Source organism: Tasmannia lanceolata, unplaced genomic scaffold, assembly GCF_043159265.1.
Source record: "Tasmannia lanceolata isolate RefF3 unplaced genomic scaffold, GAP_Taslan_0.1 ptg000015l, whole genome shotgun sequence".
NCBI lineage: Eukaryota > Viridiplantae > Streptophyta > Magnoliopsida > Canellales > Winteraceae > Tasmannia > Tasmannia lanceolata.
The window spans coordinates 52,713,296-52,726,754 of record NW_027518692.1 but is presented as its reverse complement, the minus strand read 5'-3'; the positions used below and the strand labels follow the sequence as shown (position 1 = coordinate 52,726,754).

The window sequence follows — 13,459 nt, the reverse complement described above, 5'->3', positions numbered from 1 at the left end:
TTTCTGCAGCTCCGTTCTGCTGTGGAGTTTCAGGACAGGTGAATTGTCTTTTAATTTTGTGATCCCTCAAATAAGTGGAAAGAATCTGAGAAGTGTATTCTCCACCATTATCAGTTCTCAAACAACCGATCTTAAATCCCGTTTCGGCTTCTACACGTGCACGAAAATCTTTTATCTTTTCAAAGACTTCAGATTTCTCATGTAGAAAATACACCCACACATATCTCGAAAAATCGTTAACGAATATAAGAAAATAACGGTTTCCACTTACAGATTTATGCTTTATTGGACCGCATACATCGGAATGAACAAACTCCAATGATCGTTTTGAGTGAAACTCTAATCGAGGAAAAGGCTGATGGTGTGCTTTTCTAAACTGACATCCAGCACAAACCGTATCTCCCCCCTTCTCGAAAAGTGGTAAACCTCTAACAAGATTTCATTTCGCCATAGTTTTTAAGTTGTCATATGCGACATGAGCAAGGCGTGCATGCCACAATTCTGGAGTTTCATTATGGCGAGCTTTATCAACATAAGCCGTTCCTGCTGATAGTATGTACATCGTCTCCATCCGTTTTCCACGCATGATCGGATTGCCAGAAACATCCACTTTCTCGAACACCTTTACATCATCAGGTCCAAATAGCACATATCTGCCTGCTGATGTGATCTGCGCTACCGACACTAGATTCTTCGCCATACCCGATATGTGATACACATCTTTGAGGATACTATTTCCCTCACCACTGTGGAACCAGATCCGGGACGGGCGTGAGGGGACGGGCCCCCGAGCGAGTCTCTAGACCGTCCACGTGAAGGAGAGCCCCACCAAGGAACCCTCGAAAGAGTGCCCCTCACAGCATGAGCGGCGATGTGAAGTGAGATACCTCTCGATTCGGGGACTAGCCCGGATTCGAGACGCACCTTAAGCAAAGAAAGAGTCGCCATCCAAGGAAGTGGGCCCTGGATCCCATGCTGTGCTCTGTTGCAACAGATAACCAGAGATATAAAATAGGGTTCGTGCCTGATGACGAATGGGGAAGGGATTAGGCGCCCCCAATTCGCCCAAGTGCTAGCACCTGGTCTCTTATGCCATTTATTATTAATTTTGAAGAGTTTTGGGCGAAAATCATGCGAAATGGGAACGAATATCTCCGAGATAACGTCTAGCTAATCATGCATGTCTCGGAGATGAATAAGAAGCACACACAAAAGAAATGAAAGATATGTCGCCTAAGAATAGCTAGGTTATGAGTGCCATGCCTAATTGGTGTCTAAGTTCTGGTGGACAAGCACATGCATGTTACAGCTAAAGGTATAAGATCTGTACATAAAAATAAGAAAACACAGCAAAACACACAACACAACACGACTCGACAAGACAAATCCTAAAATTCTAATGCAGGACTTGACTCGGACCAGGATGGCCATCCATCCTAGCTGCACTACGTATCCCGGCCTCGGGAAGAATCAGAGCCAACGTAGTTCGGTGTCCTATGCTAAACTACAATGCCTAAACCTCTAGGACCGCTATTCTAGACTCGATCAACTAGACTCGACTAGTTTTTAAAGCTTTTTGTGCGATTGCTTAAATTCAAGTGGATTGTGATTTTTACGACTCTCTATATGTCCTAACTAATGCAGGTTGTTTAGCCTTAAGCTAATGCAGGTGGGCCCTACATCCTATGTGTATCTAGGCTGTGCAACATAAAGAAAACCATGGGCTGACTATATGCTTCCTAGTCTAGCCATCGGTTCGACTAAGTGTCTGACCGATCGACTCGAGGCCTCCTAACTCTAGGGACACTCACACGACATGACACACCACATCAATACAAATCAAGACCGACTCCTAACTCTAAAACACCCTAAATATCTAGGACAGACTCCTAACTCTAGGGGAAGATCTTTTTGAAAAGGTTTTGAAGTTTTTTGTATTTTTGGGAGGTTTTGAAGTTATGAAAAATGGTGAAAGTTGTGAGAAATATTTACAAAAATGGTGACTGAAAATGGTGAAAGGGTGTAAAAATGGTGACTGAACTCAGGGTGCCAGCAGCACGCCTGAGCTGCCTACGTACCCCTCAGCTAGGGATCAAGCCATCCGTAGTTCGGACGGAAAGGTGAGAAATAATGGTAAAGTGGTGTGTAAAGGGTGAAAGAGTGTAAAAAATGGTGACTGAACTCAGGGTGCCAGCAGCACGCCTGAGCTGCCTACGTACCCCTCAGCTAGGGATCAAGCCATCCGTAGTTCGGAACAGAATTCCTAACTACTCTGCACATAACTCAAGATTTTTTGAGATTTTGATTTTTAAAATGTTTTTGGATTTTGAATTGTTTTTGAGATGTTTTTGAATTTTCAAGTGTTTTTGGAATGTTTTTGTTGTTTTCAAGTGTTTTTGGAATGTTTTTGTTGTTTTCAAGTATTTTTGAAATGTTTTTGTTGTTTTTTGACACCAGAGAATAAAATCCTATCATCATAAGGGTAGGGAGACTTCTGGAATCCCGCAAAGGTTGGATAGCATCCTATGCTTTGCGGGGGAACGAACAGGAAAATAAATCGGCAAGGGTTGGACAGCATCCTATACCTTGCAGGAGCGGGTAAAGATCACGACTTGATGAGAGGATGGACAGAATCCTAACCCCTATGATGATAGGAAAAACTCCTGGACTGACTGAAGGACTGACTCCTGTGCTGAAGACTGTTATAATTACTATTTATAATTACTATACAAGATTACTATTCAAAAATACTATTCATAATTACTATTTATAGGTACTATTCAAAACTACTATTCATAATTACTATTTATAAGTACTATTCAAAACTACTATTCATAGTAGGACTCGTTGATGTAGGACCCGCTGCGGGACCCGTTGTGGGACCCGCTGTCGGACCCGCGGATGTGGGACCCTCTGTGGGACCCGCTTTGGGACCTGTTGTGGGACCCGCTGATGTGGGACCCGCTGTGGGACCCCACGGATGTGGGACCCTCTGTGGGACCCGCTTTGGGACCCGCTGTGGGACCCGTTGATGTGGGACCCGTTGATGTGGGACCCACTGTTGTGGGACCCTCTGTGGGACCCGCTTTGGGACCCGCTGTTGTGGGACCCGTTGATGTGGGACCCGTTGATGTGGGACCCACGGATGTGGGACCCACTGTTGTGGGACCCGCTGCGGGACCCGCTGTTGTGGGACCCGCTGATGTGGGACCCGCTGATGTGGGACCCGCTGATGTGGGACCCACTGCTGTGGGACCCGTTGTGGGACCTACTGATGTGGGACCCGCTGTGGGACCCGTTGTGGGACCCACTGTGGGACCCGTGTAGTGCAAAGAATGAATAATTATAAAATAAAAAAAAAATGAACTTACGCCAGCTATGGGAGGAACAAGAGATCCAGGAAGGTGTTGACAGAGTCGTGCTTGTGTGGGGCCCGCTGGTGTGGGGCCCGCTGGAGGTGGGGTGGATGAGATGGGGATGCCGGTGGAGCTCCGGTGGTTGGCTGGGAGGATGCCGGAGAAGGTGACCGGAATCCGGTTGGGTTGCCGGAGGAGAAGACCCTTCCTCTCTCTCTCTCTGCAGATCTCTCTCTCTCTCTCCCTCTCTGCAGATCTCTCTCTCTCTCTCTCTTTTTTCTCTCTGCAGATCTCTCTCTCCCTCCCTCTCAGATCTTTCTCTCTCTCTTTCTCTTTTTTTTCTCTCTGCAGATCTCTCTCTCCCTCCCTCTCAGATCTTTTTCTCTCTCTCTCTCTCTTTTCTCTCTGCAGATCTCTGCAGATCGTTGGCGACCACCCGATGGTCGAATCCCTTTTTTTTTTTTATTCGGGTGTTTTTCGGTTCATTTTCTTATTTTTTTATTTTTTGTGGTTTGACGTTTTGAAAGAGTGGTGGTAGGTGAAGAAAAAATGAGGAGGGAGGGGGGACAATGATGATGGGTTTTGACCCTTTTTATTATATATATATTTTTTTGAAATGGGATTCCTTTCATTCAAAACCCCACTCGTTATTATATATATATTTTTTTGAAATGGGATTCCTTTCATTCAAAACCCCACTCGAGGCCCTTTTACAAATGAGAATGGGAGCTGATAAGAGCAACATTTTAGCTTGGTAATTGCACTCCCCCTCATGTAATATTTTCACTCATTAGTTGCAACCACACAGTAATTGGCATTGGCACACCCATATGTGGATAAATCTAAAATAACCCTCCTTTTAATAGCAAATTCAGCCCCTCTCTCACTCTATGTATTGCCACTCACGCCCCTCTGCTTTCTGCAGGGTATCTTGGAAATAATAATGACCATTGATGGCTCTTTAAACATCAAAACAAGATTGTACGGGTAAGCCTCGGAGTTTGGGGGACCTCAATAGGGGAGTGCCAATACCAATGCTCAGGGGTATATTATTATTATTATTAGGGTCGAGACAGAATTATGATCGGTCAAAATGGGGTGTCTACAACCACACAGTGAGGTAACCGTCACATCACCCACATCCTTCACAGCATGGACAGAATTATCCGCCGTGACAACCGCATGATTTCCATCATATTTTGGCAACCGCATAAACTTATTTCGATTTCCAGTCATGTGGTGCGAACATCCAGAATCAATCAACCAATCGTTCTCGTAGTCAGTAGTCTTCTTTCCAGAAGATCTTGTTGCACACACTTGATTTTTCAGAACAGGAGATTCTACAACATTCAACGCAAAAGAAATCTCCCCCTCAAAGTCAAGTTCCGTAGCAGTCTCTTCCACTGCCACATCACAAGCAAAAGAAGCTTGCATATCCCATTCACCATCGTCATCCTCATTGTCTTTGGATTCGACAACAAAATTTCCATCATCGGTCTCAATCCTAGCCCGACAATTTCTTCTAATATGACCAGGCTTGCCACATTGATAACAATAAAAATTGTGTTTTTCTTGTGATTTATCATTGTTATCAGCCCGATCATACTTCTTATAGCCATCATTCGGCTTTTTATTTTTCTGCCACTTCCGCTTGCTATTCACCGCAAGCGCTTCCTCACTTTCTTTTTCAGACAATCCGAGCATCTGCCTTGCTAACATCTCTTGATTAATCAAGAGATTTTCCAACTCCAGGAGAGACGGTTGAGTTGGCCAACCACGTATAGCGGTGACAAAACCGCTAAAGTCAGGCCTCAAACCGTGGATAATCAATCTCCGCATCCAACTTTCACTAATCTTAGACTCCTCGACTAATTGAGATATCTCATTACACGAGTTTTTAGCTTTCATAAAATAATCATAAACAGATAAATTACCTTGTGTTAAGAGCCAATCTCGTTCTTCAAGAACTGCAACCGTGCTTCGTTCGCTCGTGAAAAGAGAGATAAGAGTGCCTCCCACGCTTCGTTCGGAGTTTTTGCATCTCTAATATGCTCGATTAACTCCTTCTGTATTGACGCCTTCAATACGTGCAAAGCTTTTCCGGCACGGATCTTCCACGTCCATAGCGTATCCACTCCCTCTTCTGGTACTTCGATGTCGTTGCCATTCACTATCTCCCATAGATCCTGGTCTTGAAAATACGACTCCAAGCACAACTTCCAACAGATGTAATTGGTATTGTTGAGCTTTTCGATCCCCGCTAACATACCAACACTTTCTGCCATCTCTTCTTCCAACCTCGATATCACCTTGAAGCAACCAAAGAACAAACCGGTATTCCCACTTTGATATCCTCTCGAAGCAACTCCAAGAACAAACCGGTATTCCGATCGAACACCTGCTCTGATACCACTTGTAAACTTTCTTTGGTTAATCTTAGAAGAGAAATAATCTAGAGTATGAAAGCACTGCAAATAAAACGTCAAACAGCACTCTCTGCAAAACGTTACACTCTGGAAACGTGAAAACACACTCTAATGTTTTATTCACCGGAACTGAGTATTATATACATCAAGTAATTTTTAGTTGGCTTGACACCCACAGCCAAGCAAATAAATAAAAAACAAACTCTCTGATCCAATTCTTCTGTTTGGTTGCTGGGTTTTTTTCTCCTAGGATTTATGTGGGAGAATATTTAGTGGTCACATCAGCTTTTTCTTGCTGACATCAGCAAAATCTTGTCTTGAAAATGGTGATCTCTCTTTCTCTCTCTACCTTCTCTCCACTCATCATAATATCTTTCTCTAATTAATGCTTGTCCCCTCTTTTGTCTCCTACCTTTACCCACATAAATCCCAGGAAAAAAAAAAAAACCCGGCAACCAAACAGAGCTGCTCCTGGATAAACATAACTTCTACATAATGGCTATCTGTAGCTATCCATGACTCTATGAGAGTCGGTGGTGACGTTCACAAATTCATCCCAACATCCCCTTTATAATCGATAAAACATCACCCCCTGCTTTCTATATTGACACCTATTCTTGTATTCGACCCTCTCACCCTTCACCATAATCCAAACCATTACACCATTAGTCTTTCTCCTTGATCTTACCCACTGAGAACCAGATATTGATCTTTTAACCTCTTTCATAACTAGAAACCCTTCTCTTTTAACCCTTTTAACTACCCACTTTTCCGCAACCCCTTTCTTTCACTTCCAAAACTGATTCGTGACCTATGTTCTTTTAACTACCCACTTTTCCGCAACCCCTTTCTTTCACTAGCTGTACAAATATGCAAAACATACCAAACTTCTCCTGAGCACCAGTCCCCTTGAACTCATAGTCCTTGCTAATTTTGAGGGACAAGGACGAGCGCTGAGGGACAAGGACGAGCGCACCTTTTTTTCTAGTGGCTAACCCGAAAATTTCGCCGAGGTCCATATCATCAGCCGTGACACCACGTGGCAACTCCCATTCGAAATAATACAAAACCCTAGCCAATGCAATCCCAACGGTAGCCAATCCAAAAGAAAAACAAGGACAGCCCCCTCTCCCTCCCCCAAATGGTAGTAGCTCGAAATCTTGCCCCTTAAATGTTGATGTTGGAATCGATTAACCTTTCTGGTCTATACTCAGGAGGATTTTCCCTGGAGGTCACCCTCCCCTACGTGGCCTTTGTTTCCCAAATATTCTTCTCGCTTCTTCTTGTCCTTTCTTCATTACTATGGGGTGCCTGACCAGCTCTGTCATTGCCCATTCTAGGGTCGCAGATGTTGTATCTATGCCAGCGACAAACATGTCTTAGAACAAAAATGTGACTTGGGCATTCACTTAGGGAGGTACCAATGTTCTTTAGCAAGGGGTGCGGGTCCATTTGGATGCACCTAGTACACAAATAAAAGAAAGGGAATATGGATTCCACTTCTTTACTTTTCCTTTTCCATTTACTTGAGTGGAAAGGTGAACAGTGCAAAATGGGTGGCATTTGTAAAGTCTACATCCGACAAAAACTACTACGTGAATAGTAAATGACAACCAAATAAAGCTCGGAAATATACTTTTTATTTTTCATTTTTTGGGATATCCAAACGGCCCCCAATTGACAATCCAAAGACAAACTACCCAGTTGCCAGTCAAGTTTCACAGCATGGTTTAAAATTTCGGTTTCGGTAACCGTTTCGGACATTTGGAAAACCGAAATTTCGACTGAAATTCCGAAATTTAGGTCAAAATTTGGTATTAATTAAAAAATAATATTTAATTCATTTCGAAGTTTTGGACCAAAATTCTAAAATTTCGGCCGAAATTTTGTAACATATTTTTTTTTAAAAACAAAAAATACAATTAACCGAAATTTCGGACCGAAATTCCGAAATTTGGTAATGGCCGAAATTCTGAATTTCGGGAAATTTCGGTTTCGGTCTCCACCGAAATCCGAAATTTCAGATTTCGGTCGAAATTTAAAACCATGTTTCACAGAATTACCAAGAAGCCAGGTTACTTTGACAAAAACCAACAAATCACCAAGCTTGTAAAGAAACTACGAACAAGGATGGTTTTAAACTTCGATCCCCACTAAAACGAAATCTTGAAGAATTCCTTCCAGGTCATTATTTCCGACCAAAATTCTCAGATTTCGACCAATTTTTTGTAACTCAATTGAAATTTTCAAAATTCAACCGAAATAATTGGATCGGTAAAAAATGAAATTGTGTTATGATTTACATTGTATAAAGCTATTTATATCGTATTTACACAGAGTTAGAGTACTTTGAGGGGAGACTGGTCATTACACTTTCTTATACTTCATTACAATGTACTTCTTTATTGACTTTACTGTTTCAAATACATGCGACATTGCATGTCACTAGCTGTTTGATATGATTAAGATGTTATGCATGGCTTTCTTGCTTATACGATAGTTTCCAAGCACGTATTTGTACGTATTATAGCATTTTCCAAAGTTTTATCTTGAATTTCCACAATTTGCATATGTTTCCATACGTTTATGTTATTTCACAAGATTTCTACTAATATCTCCACCGAAACCGAAATGTTTCTATTTTCGTGTCAACCGAAATCAAAATCAAAATTCCAAATGCCAACAAGCAACTTTGGCAAAACTATGAACTTGCCAAGCTTTTAAAGAAAATAAAAAGGAACTCAAAATGGAACAAGAGGAAGATGGAATGAAGCCGAAAAAAAAAAAAAAAACCTCTGAAAAATTAAGGAAGAAGAAAAAACAAAAGAAATCTCCCAAAATAGGGCAAGAATATTGAGATGGAGAATGAAAGAAGAAGAAAAAACAAAAAATGAAGAAGAGGTAGAATAAGAAGAAAAATAGAAAAAACAATAGAATAACTCTTAACAATCAAGGAAGAAGAATAAAAAGAAGAAGAGAAAAAAAACAAAGGAAAAAAAGCAATAGAAGGATTCCTATTTTGAAGGTTTTTATTTTTTATTTTTTCTTTCACTGTTTTTTTACTTCTCATTAGAGATTTATTTTGTTATTTTGCTACCCCTCTTTTTTTTTTTGCTTCTTCTTTTTCGTTGATTTTTAGGATTTTTTCTCTATTTCTTTTTTTTTCTTCGTCTTTCCTTCTTCTTACTTGATTTTGAGAGTTTTTTTTTTTCTTTTTCTAATTTTCTTCTTCCTCCCCTATATTTAAAAAGTTTTTGCTAGCATCCATCGCAGAAGGCATTTCGTGGATGGCCTGTTTCAGAGCAGCCACCTCATGAATGAGGACAAAATCCGCTGAAAAGCGAGCCCATGTGCCTGCTCTGACATGCAACAGGCCATCCACGAAATGCCACTCCACTCCACGTTCATGTAGGCAAGATGGTACTGGTTGTATACACGAGGAGATGTTTAATCTCATTGCCTACCAGGAACCTTTAAGGTCTGAAAAGAACTTGTATACCATATTTCCCTGCTCCCCAGGATCTATGAATCATTTAGCATGATATTCTTACTTTGCTACCCAAGGATGAATATGTGTCGAATAGTAAGCACACCACACATATTTATTTAGATAATACCCAATAAATGTCATGCAGTGAAACCTTTATTAATAGGGAATTGCTAGCGTCCATCGCAAAAGGCATTTTGCGGCTGGTCAGCCGCATGTCAGACTAGCCACCTCGTGAATTGAGACAATTGCCTGCCACATCGCAAAAAGCTATTGTCTCCATTCACGAGGTGTCTGGTCTGACATGCGACTGACCAGCAGCGAAATGTCTTTTTTGATGGTAGCAAATCACTAACTAATATTTAAGGGACAAGATATATGAAATGTACCGACTTTTATAGCACTAACTCTAACATTTACTCAATACGAACTCGACTCGACCCAACCCGAGCTTTTAAGCTTACAAAAAAAAATATGATAAAAAATGTTGGGGGTTTCACTCGTGTCAGGTTTCCCAAGCCCACAACCCCAACCCGGTCCGATCTCAACCCGCCGGGCTTTTTTTCGGGCCGACCCGAGTTGCACCCTCACTTTTGTACAGCCCCATGGAGACTCCATCCAAACCCGTAGAAGGTAAAGTAAAATCTTCACAACTCAAAACAAATTTAATACGACCCTAATTTTAGAGAATCCGACATGGAGACCGGAGAGATAGGGATATTTTCCTAATATATAAAGGTTCCTGATATTGACACTACTGTGTGTTTTTTTTTTGACAATTGTAGGAATTCAACTTGTCATTTTATTATTTAAACTGGTGTCAAAAGGTTAGGGTGATGACATATTCGTGATTTGACGTAAAAAAGCGTTAAAAGTCTGCCGGGCAAAACAGGTTATAAGGGGTTTGAATCAGCCTACAAGGAGTTTTCGCAACTATTAAAGCACGGGTGTGCCAATATTAGTATAATATAAAAAGAGGAAGCGTAAAAGAAAAAGGAGAAAGAAGGAACGAACAGAGAGTCAGGCACCATAGATCGTGTTTTTCGTCATCAGGTCAGTTCCTATTTCAATTACTGTGATCCCTCCTTTTTCTCTAATGGATTTTCGTATGTAAAGGATTATCATTAGTGTTAGTCATGTTGATCTCATGTTTTTAACCCTTGGATTGGAGTGGGATTTGATATCTCGATTTATGTATGGATTAGGGTTTCTTTTGAGAGACCAACTCTGGGCATTCGGCGTTCGTAGTTAGGTTTTCTTTCTGCAGATTTATTTGATATCTCGATTTATGCATGGATTAGGGTTTCTCTCTATCGAGAGATCAAGTCTAGGTATTCTGCGGTATGAGTTAGGGTTTTTTTTTCTTGTTTTAAGGTTGTATGTTAGGGCGCTGCTTTGTTTCTCGTTTAGTGTATTTATGACTACTCTTTTACATTAGAGGGGGCTGTCCCAACTAAACAAAGGGGTGAAGGTATTATTTGCCTGACAAAATTCTCTGGTCCCACTCTTTGTATTAGTTATTTCAGTTAATTATTTTTTGTGAGAGTTTCACTTCAGTTGAGTTATTTTATCTTGATTCTCTATAGGGCCTACTCCAGTAACCGATGGGAAGACCATTTGCTTAAGACACTAGCAATTTTTTTTATTTTTTTTTAAATCACGGTTCTAAAAGTTCACGAATAAATCTTGTAGGTCCCAATCCGATTCGTGAACCATACCATGGAAATGAGCAAAATATTAGGGTTATCCTATAAGGGCATGGAAGACAATCTAAGGCGGTTAGTTCTTCAGGATGAATCAAGGGAAATGCAGATGAAAGACCCCTCAGAGGCCTCAAGATTGGAGGCTTCAAGAAGAATGATTGGGGAGATGGTCCGACTTCATTCGTTAGTGAATTATGACTGGGTTTTTGCATTAAAGCAAGAGGCAACGGTCATATCAGTAGGGCCCGTCCCATGGGGGAATCCACGCCAATAGTTTTCATCATGAAGATCTTATCCTATAGCGTAAGAGGGCTGGGTTCGCTGGAAAAAAGGCCCATGTTAATCAATTGATGACAAAATACAAACCGGAGTCAGGAATGGACAACAAGGTCTCGAGCGGTGTTAAAAGGCCTGGGAGGCAAGTCTTCTTGGGATTTTGCGACTATAGATACAGTTGGATTTGCAAGTTGGGTTATTGTCTGCTGGGGTTACATGATCTTTGAGCTGATCGAGAGCTTTATCAATAGGTACTCAGTCGGTATTGATTGTAAGAACTCAAGGTGGCAATTGGGCCGTGCCGGCCTGCTGCCCGCCCGGTCACAGCACGCCATGGGCCGTGCCGGCACGGCAGGAATTGCTACAGTGCGTGGGCCGTGCCGGGCTGAGGGTTTAGGCACGCGGCATGGAACGGCACGGCACGAGAAGCGCCCCGGCCCGGCCCGGCACGACAAAATCAGTGTAAAGGTGACTTATGTGGCTGTTTTCTCGTGCCGGCACGGCACGACACGGGCCGCGGGCTGTGCTGTGCCTAACCTTAGGCTTATTCGTGCCGGCACGGCACGGCCCGTGGCCAAATCGTGCCTGGCCCGCGGGCCGTGTGGGCCGTCCCTGTTTGCCACCTTGAGTAAGAAGGTAGCTGACTTGTCAGTATGGAATTATGGATCCTTTCAAGAGTGTGTGGGCCTATTCAGAGAATGGATTGTAGATTGCTATTGGCCTAGTTGGATGAGGTGGGGCAAAAATTCTCAAACTCGTGGTGCATAGGGGGAGACTTTAATGAGATTGAATTGATTGAGGAATGGGTAGGATGTAGCAGAGCCAATCAATATATGAAGGCTTTTCTTGGATTTTATCAGCAAGAATAATCTTATTGACCTCCCAATGTGTGGGGCTCAATTTACCTGGGAAAGAAATTCCAGTAAGAGTAGAATTGACTGATTATATGGCCCCTTTGGCTGTCCTTGCTCCCTGAATTTTGCCAGTTGGCTTTGCCTCATACTACCTCCAATCATTGCCCTTTGCTTCTGGATTCTAGGCTTGAGTCGTAGGGCCATATCCTTTTTTTATTCATGTTAGCTTGGCTGGAGACTACCAAGATGTTGGAAAGACTGAGTAATTGGTGGAGTGAAGTTTCAATTTCAGGACCAGCAGATGTGATGATTGGTAAAAAAATATGCTATATAAAAAGAAGTTAAACAAGTAGAATCATGTCAGGCAAAAAGAGGGGGCCGAAAGAAAGACATGCACGTAAGCTAAAATCAAGGAAATCACTAGAGCAGATGAGAGGGGATGTGCTAGCTCAGCGGAGCTGGAGGAGATGGGGTCCTTAAAAGCGGAGTATAAAATCGTATGATATTACAGGAAGAAATATCGTGAAGGCAAAATTCCAGAGTTTGATGGCTCAAGGAAATAAAAATACGACATACTTACATGGGATTGCTAGTGCGAGGAGACGTGGTAGTCGCATGACTATCCCACAAGTTGATGGTTGGCTAAGGGAGGACAAAGAAGTGATAGTAAAGGAGATTGTAGATTTCTGCAAGGGCATATACTCATCTGAGGGCGTGTCTCGTCCAAAATCATATGGGGCGATGCTTAGCAGATTGGAGGAAAGAAGCGCCTTCATCAAGAAACCGTTTAATGAAGAGGAGATAAGATCAGGCCTATTTGCACTGTGAAGAGACTGAGCCCCGGGCCGGATGGATTTTGGAATTTTGTTAAAGATGTTATTGCAAAATTCTTCAAGGACATTCTATAATGGTCTAGAGCTAGATAGAGGAACTGGGACTGCTTTTATTGCTTTGATCCTAAAAGTAATAGAAGCTTTGAATGCCATGGACTATCAATCAATTAGTCTAGTGCGGTGCCTGCTGGCGAAGGTGTTGGCGGAACAGTTAAAAAAGGTACTTCCAAATATAATATCTAGTAATCAATCAACATCTGTTGAAAAGAGGCAAATTCTATACTGTGCCCCGATGGCAAATGTGCTTGTAGACTACTGCTTTAAGAACGAGGAGAGGGGAATTGTATGCAAGTTGGACGTGAAAATAGTGTATGACCAGGTAGAATGAGATCATCTCGATTACCTTCTAGGAATAATGGGATTTGATCTCCGTTGATGGGCTTAGTTGAGTTGAGTTGAGTTGAGTTGGTAGGCATGTATTAAGAACTGTGTGTCTTCAGCTTGGTTCTCAATCCTATTGAATG

The 13,459-nt window shown here is 42.0% G+C and overlaps 1 protein-coding gene across 8 annotated transcripts in view; it reads left to right on the top strand.

Moving 5' to 3' along the window:
• Window positions 1–10,167: 10,167 nt before the first annotated feature.
• The window catches only part of LOC143892356 (Cysteine proteinases superfamily protein), a 32,719-nt gene continuing 29,427 nt past the window's right edge, over window positions 10,168–13,459 (top strand). For 3 of the 8 annotated variants that reach the window (XR_013255480.1, XM_077396918.1, XM_077396911.1), the window contains exon 1: window positions 10,168–10,322. The gene's annotated coding sequence lies outside the window, so the exon portion shown is untranslated. Of the gene's footprint in view, window positions 10,323–11,996; window positions 13,156–13,459 lie in introns of those variants that run through there. The other 5 variants (XM_077396916.1, XM_077396917.1, XM_077396912.1 and 2 more) reach the window with 4 other exon arrangements.